The sequence below is a fragment of the Microtus ochrogaster genome, chromosome 24, assembly GCF_000317375.1.
Source record: "Microtus ochrogaster isolate Prairie Vole_2 chromosome 24, MicOch1.0, whole genome shotgun sequence".
NCBI classification, from domain to species: domain Eukaryota; kingdom Metazoa; phylum Chordata; class Mammalia; order Rodentia; family Cricetidae; genus Microtus; species Microtus ochrogaster.
The window spans coordinates 12,981,857-12,989,872 of record NC_022024.1 but is presented as its reverse complement, the minus strand read 5'-3'; positions in this window follow the sequence as shown (position 1 = coordinate 12,989,872).

Sequence of the window (8,016 nt, the reverse complement as noted above, 5' to 3'; positions counted from 1 at the left end):
TAGTAAGAACATATCTCAAAAGGAAATAAAATAGTTAATTATGTATTACTCACGGCTGTTATTAAGATCTATTCGTAATTATATCATCATAATATATTACACTAATATTTATTATAAAATTTACATAAGTAAATATTGTGAACATTTACTTGTAATTATATTATTTACTTCCTCCATCTAAATCAAGGTTTTAACTTTCAAAAAATTTTAACTTTTATAATAATGTCTCTTTTCTCTAATGGTTCTCTGTTTAGAAGTAAAAAGTTTATCCTTCATAATCAAGTTTAATTGTTTGCTCTAAATGAAACATAATAGACTGCGTTTTCATTGATTTCCCATTAGGCCCTTTACATACATTTTACATTGCATATTTTGATAATGTCTTATATGTTTGTACTTTTTATCCATAACATGCTAATCATTATCAAAAAGTGTTCTGTGGGGAGGAGTAAAATTGATTGATTTGTTCAATGACAAGTAAAAATTTTCCAGTCCTCTGCCTTGTTAGTATTCTTTTCTTCACATAAAGGCAAAACTTTCTGTGAAACTAAATTGAACAAAAAACATTGAAACTGTGTTTGTTTATTTATATGAAGAGGAAGATATCTTAAATATTGAGTCATTTCCATATGTGCATCTGAAATAGTCTCTCATTAATTTTCTGATGAAAGATCTTTTTTCTCTATCATAGACTGATGAATAATTATTAAAAAATGATAAGAAAAAAATTAAATGAATAATATACTGTATAGTATTATTAATGTAGTTTTCTTAAGAACTTATATAATCATGGAACGAATTAAATTATTAGCAGTGCATGATGGTCCATTCTTACAATCCAAGTACTCAAGAGACTAAGGAAGATTTTATGTGTCACAGTTAGTAAGAGCTGCTTTTTAGTCTTTGTTTCAAAAATTAATTTATTAAGGTATTTAAATTATTATTTTATAATAATATTATTTTCTTAAAAAGAAAATTTATTCTTATTTAACCATACAGCTTCTTCCTTGTCAAAGTTTAGGTCACACATCTATAAAGTCTGACGTTTCTTTTCATGTTGGAATTTTTGAAGAGCTACTTGCTAGATTCCCATGAGTGATGCATTATTAAGATGTAACTGACACTCTCCAAGGACAAGTAAAAATGAAATGGTATAGATTATAGTTGTAAGGGATATAGCTTTAATTATTTATTATTATGATGAAACTCAGCATTTTTATCTTTAAATCACAGAGCAACTGAACATGCAGAACTTTCCCAGTGGACATCAGTTTAATTCCCTCAAATGGTTTGTAAATGTAAAGGCAATAAAATGGTGTTGGTTCTATTGTAATGTATTTTAATAAACTGGGTGTTACCAGATGTAAATTAGCGCTTGTAGTTATCGTGTACTTTTGGTTTTAAAAAGAAATATAGGTTGTAGAGTTCCATGGCATAGCATTTATTCAGACATACTGAAAATAGATTCCAAGACAAGAAAACACAGAATCTGAATTTTACTTTTCCAATTTTTATAATATAGTTTTGTAAATGTAAGCCTGACTACAATTTTTCCTTAAGCATTACTACAATTTTTCCTAAGTACATCTCTATTCGCCATAAGATAGCCTATATTAAATCATTAATTTCACATTTAATGTTGAGAAAATACAGATTTAGTGTTATATTTATTGATTTACATGGTCACTTAGTTAATGTAATACAATATCAGTGGTTTAGAACACAACTAAATAAGTTACACATTTTGTAATGTTGATTTGGCCATTTATGACATTTATTCTCACTGAAAAATAACTTCCTGATTATTAATGTTGTTTTCTTTTTTAATTATACAACTTTGCTGAATTCTTTTTCAGCTACAGTTCATTTATACCTGTCTGTCAATCTGTCTATTTATCTATCCATCTATCTATCATTTATTTATCACCTATTTATCTGTATGTTTATCTATCTATCTGTCTATCTATCTATCCATCTATCTTCATGCCATTCTGAAACAGTGATGATCGACTTCTACCTTTCCAATATGAAGACTATTTATTCCTTTCTCTGCCCTGATAACAGAACCACTGTTATAGAGCTAGAGGGAAATGGTGAAGCTAAGCATCTTTGTTTTGTAACAGAAAATTGTCTCAGTTAATTATGGATTCCTATGATAAGGTACCATGACAAAGAAACCTTAGAGAAGAAGGAATTTACTTGGTAGCACACAGTTTCAAAGGTTTAAAGTCTATTGCCAATGAGGCTGGAAGCATGGCAGCTAATAGTCGGACATGTCCCTGGATCATTAGCTGAGAGCTTACATCTTAACCTACAGTCACCAGATACAGAGAGTTACTAGGATTCACATGAGATTCTGAAACCTTAGTACTTACTCACAGTGACACAACAACTCTAACAAGGCTACACCTCTTAATGCTGTCTGAACAGTTTCACCAACTGGGAATCAAACATTCAAGTATGGGGCCTTTCTCATTCAAGTTACCAAAATCATAATGAGAATATTTACTAATTCGCCCTTTCACTAAGAAATTTAAGGTTTTATTTTAATCACAACCTTGGTAGTACTTAAGAACTTTGTTTTTGTAGCATGTCTTTCTTGGTTTTTATCAATAAAGGATATTGATTTTACTAACTACCTTTCTTGAATTATAGAGATAATCATGTTTTGTCTCTCAATGTATTAATATTACTTATAAAATTCATGGATTGTCCTTGGGATGTATACCAACTTGATCAAGATAAATAATGTTTTATGTGTACTGTTGGATTAGGTTTGCTAATACATTGTTGACCATTTTTTTTTGTATTTGTGTTCATGAGGATATTATACTATGGATTTCTTATTTTTAGTCCTGGTAGGTTTTTGTCAGCTTGACAAAGGTACAATGATTTGGGAAGAATAAAATACATTAAAAATGATTCCATCAGATTTGCTTAATTGATGATTGATGTAAGAAGTGATGATTGATCTGTGGTGCACAAGGAGTGATTCCATCTGCAGTAAGAGACCTTGGGTGGTATGGGAGGGCAGGTGGAGCAAACCATTGAGAGCAAGGTATTTGTAGCATTCATTCATGACCTTTACTTCAGCTCCTTCCTGGAATCGTTTGTTTGGTTTCTCTCCATAAAGGTCTGTCACCTGTAAAATGTGATAAACTCCTTCTCCCCCTCAAACTTTTTTTGGGTCTTTATCATGGCAATAAAAACCAAGCTAGGACATTGTTATGCTCTTTTGCAGTGTTGATAATAGGATATCCTGGTCTTCCAGACTGTCCAATATAATTATGTCCCTTTAAATATATACAATAATTATAAACAGAATAGTAACAGCTATTTTTAAAGATGTAATAGAGTGCTGAAGCCACCAGACATTGATTTTTTATGAATATTAACTTATGACTAATTCTGCATTGTTAATCATTATTATGCCCTTGAAGTGTTCTGCTATTTCAATATCCATCTTGGAAAAATAGGCAATATATGTCCCTTTTTTTCTAGAAAAAAATACTAATGGTACATCTCACAGAACTATAAAAGAAATTTAGAATTTTTTTTGATAAAAAGAACACAAAATACTACCAACCAAATAAATTATTTGCCCCCAAAATATAGAAGGAAATATTGACCAACCAGACTTAAATATGCACTGAATATAATATTTTAATTTATATTATTTATTTTACATGTAGAAAGTAAATATTCAACACCCATGTGTGAATGTTCTTGCCTTGCTCATGTGAGTCCGATAAATGAAACTCAGGCTACCAAGCACCTATGTCCATGATGCTTCACCTACAGCTAACTTTCAGTCAAAGGACTAAAACCACACATTGAATGTGCAACATCTTGCCAGCCCTATTTCTTTCCTTATTTTTTCCCCTTCTAAAGGCAGACCTCACATTGTCCATGAATGCCCTGCAACTCACTCCATAAATCAGTTAGAAGTGGTGGCAATCCTCTCATGTCACTGCTTCAAGGGTGAGGAGCTGAAGCAAGCATATGCCATCTCTTTTAGTTAATGCTGAAAATTTATAGTCAAAGCAACACAGTGCTGGTATAAAATTAGGCACATAAACCTAGAAGTAGTCCAACACTTTTATAGCCAATATATTTTAAATGTAAGTGCTGAGATCGCACATTGAAGAATGGCAACATTTTCAATAAAGGGTACCGAGACCATTGTATACCAATATACAGAGGAATAAACATAGATTGCAACTTCTCACAAGATTGAAATCAACTGGAAGAAATTATAAAACTATTTTGGGTCATTGAAATGGACAGCGTTCTTCAGTAAACTTTAAAAAATAAATAAAATGGAACAAACCCCTCCCCCCCAAATGAAAAGCCACTTGAAGCTAAAGCAAAAATAGAAAACTGGCATAGAAGTAAGCAAATTGTTTTTTTTTTGTTTAAAAGGTAACAATCAACACAGTAAAGGAAATATTTGAAAACCACAGATCAGACAAGGTACTGATATCCTGAATATGAAAAGTACTCGAAGAACCCAAGAGAAAAAAATATTAGAAATAAGAAATAAATGACTATAAAATAATAACTGCAATAAATGCAAAAGGTTAATGTGAAAATATTCAGTATCACTAATTATAGTGGTGTTACTCAAAATCCCAAACAGAGATTCCAGTTAGAATTTCTACAGTCAAAATTATAAATGATGGAAAGATGGCTTAACAGTTAAAAACACTGACTACTCTTGCAGACAACCAGGTTTGTGTCTTAGACTCCACACAGTGACTCGACTCAAAAATCATCTTTAACTTCAGTTCCAGGGTCTGTAATAGTTTCTTCTGACCTCTGTGGGAATGCATACAAAGCATACACATACATGTAGGAAAAACACTTATGAAACAATTCAATCTTAAAAAGACCATGAAAGTATTAGAATATCCCAGACTATTGTTGGGTATATAAAACATTGTTACTATTATGGAAAAACAATATGCATTTTCTTTCAAAATTAGACATAGAATTGACATATGATTGAGTGATCTGAACATTTAGTATATAGTCAAAGGAAACCAAACTATTATACTGAAAAGACATTAGTACAATGAAGTTTATTACCAGCACTAGTCATAGTAGACAGGTAACAAAAATGGCCCAGTGCCTAGCAACTGCTAAAAGGATGAGTGGTGTGTTACTTATATGTTGAAATAATATTCTGTCACTAAGAATAATAGAATCCTGACAATTGTGACAACATGTGTGGAACTTGAGATAATTGTAACAAGAAATATGCAGACTCATAAATATTACTGCATGATATTCATAGTAAATCTAGTTTTAGATTTACTATGTCTATTCATGATAGACATAGTAAATCTAGTTTTAGAACTCTAACGTTTGAGTGTACAATAGTAGGCAGAGGTGAGGAAATTGGGAGAGGGATTATGATAGAATGATCTTAAGTACAATGTAAGAATAAGAAAAGAGACATAGCTCCAATGTTATATTGCACATTGAAATGACCACATAATGATAATCTATTTCTTATTTCCAAGATAAAAGAAAAAAAAACTAGAAGAAAATATTTTGATTATTTCGAAAACAAATAAATATCATAATAGATGTCCTTTCTCTGGTTGAAACATTGTAAAATGTATAAATTTAAGAAAGCATTATTTTATACTATTCTTCAAGCATGTACAGTTTTCTTATGTGACAAAGAAGTTTAAATTGTGGGGTTGGACTTATATATACCTGATATAAATTTTTATCTCAATTAGAACTGATAAATAGTAAATTCCAGCTTCACTCATGACCTTCCTCACATTCTTGCATGGTCTTAACATAGAGGAAACTTATCTTTGAAAAAATATGCTTTGAAAAAATATGTTAGGCTCAAGCCTAACACTTAATGCCCAGTCCTAGTCTGAGCACTCCTTTCTGAGCTGCTACCAATCTTTAGACCTCAGCCAGGACCCTTTTTATTGACATCCCAGTGCACAGGTACCTCTGATGCCAAATCCAATCTTTCCACAGAGTCAGATCTACTTCATTTTCCATACTTAGAACATGAGTCACATCCTGTAACCTGTCTAGTAGCATCTGTCTAGCAAACTTCATTACATCAAACTTTCCTATTTATTTTCTCTTCTTCCTCAAAATGCTTTATCTATATAAGAGTTAAGGACCTAGCAAAAGATGTCCACATACTAAGATCTTATTGCAAATATATAATCTAGAATATCAAACCAGTATCTTCTCTCCAAAGCCTACTTACTTGGTCCTATAGGAATAGAAATGTTACTCACTAAGAATCACTTGGATGAACTCCAGGATATAGAATTTAAAGAGACATAAGCTTCATCAACTATCTCAAGGAGTTTGAAGAAGACATAAAGAAATAGCTCACTAAAATTAAGGAGAAATGGTACAAGGAGAATAAACAACTCAGTGATATTAACAGAATACAAAACAAGAGCAGTAGAAATGATTAAGACTATAAAGGGCTTGAGAATGGAGCTAGAAACACTGAGGAGGACTCAACTGAAATGAAGAAGAAATCAAAAGGGATTCATCTAGATAATTCATCTAGAAAGTGCAAGGGAAAACCTTGCAAGTACATTGAACCAAGCAGAAAACATAGAGGATCAGGAGTCAAAGAGGAGGATCTGAATCTCCTAACCAAGGGCTTTAAAAACTCAAAATAAACATAGGAAATGAACACTCAGGAATTGTGGGGAGTCATGAAAGGGTGAAAACTTACAAGTATAGGCACAGATGAGAGTGACGAATCCCAAGGCAATTGCTTAGATCTGATATTCAAAAAGATCATAGAAGAAAAATTCTCTAAATTAATGAAAGACATACTCAAACAGGTACAAATATCAGACATAATGCCGCATAGACAATATCACAAAAGAAAATACCTCCATCATGCTCAAAGTTAATATACCAAGCATACATAACAAATAAAGTATATTGAAAGTTACAAAATAACACCCAAGTCACATATAAAAGAAAAACCATAAAACATTTGATTTCATAATATGAACTTTGAAAGCTAGAAATAAATACATTCTAAGTCTATGATATCAACTTCCCTGCACTCATATACCCATTACAAGTATCAGTCATACTTAAAGGAGAAAGAACAATTTCCCATGATATAAACAGCTTGAAAATGATATGCAGCCAACCAAACCTAAATGAAACTTTGAGCCAATACTTCCAGTTGTAGAAAGGAAGAAGCATAGCAAGAGACTATGGAAGAAAATATAAAGCCTTAACTAAAAAAAAAAGCACAAAGTATTAGGGAGAGAAAATTAACAAAAACAAAACACAAGGATCACAACACACACATTTAAGCAATAACTTGAAGTAACAGTGCCCTCTCCTCCTCAATCAAAAGGCACTGACTGTTTAAACAGATCAGGAATTAAAATCTGTGTATCTCTTGACTTCAAGAAACATATCTTAGCTAAAAACATAAATATTGCTTTGAGTGAAAGAACTGATAAAGCATGTCAATAGAATGGGATCAGGCTGTGAGCAGGAATCGTTATACTGATATTTGCCAAAACAGACTTCAAACTGAAACGAAAGGCGTTCCTACCCTAAAGCTACATCCACAAAAATTTGAGAAGCCCAAATACATAAAATTAAAGAAAATTAAGTAAAACTACTTCTAAATTTAGAGATATAGAGTATCATCATTTAATTAAAATTATGTGATATCTATATCCCATTTTCTCCAATAGACACTTTTTCTGGAAAAAATAAACAGAAGATCAGAATTAATTGGCATCATACTTCAAATGGATTCAACAGATGTTGACAGAATATTTCACCAGACACCAAGGAACAAACACATTCTACTTGGCATCACAGAGAAGCTTATATAAAATAGACCAATCCTGGGAATTAAAAACAAATGTTTACAGCATTAAAATTGAAGTAACTACTTCTATCATATCTTACAATAAAACTTAAAATTTGCCATAAAAATTCTAGTAAATATAAAAACTTACTAGAAAAATTATTCTCTCA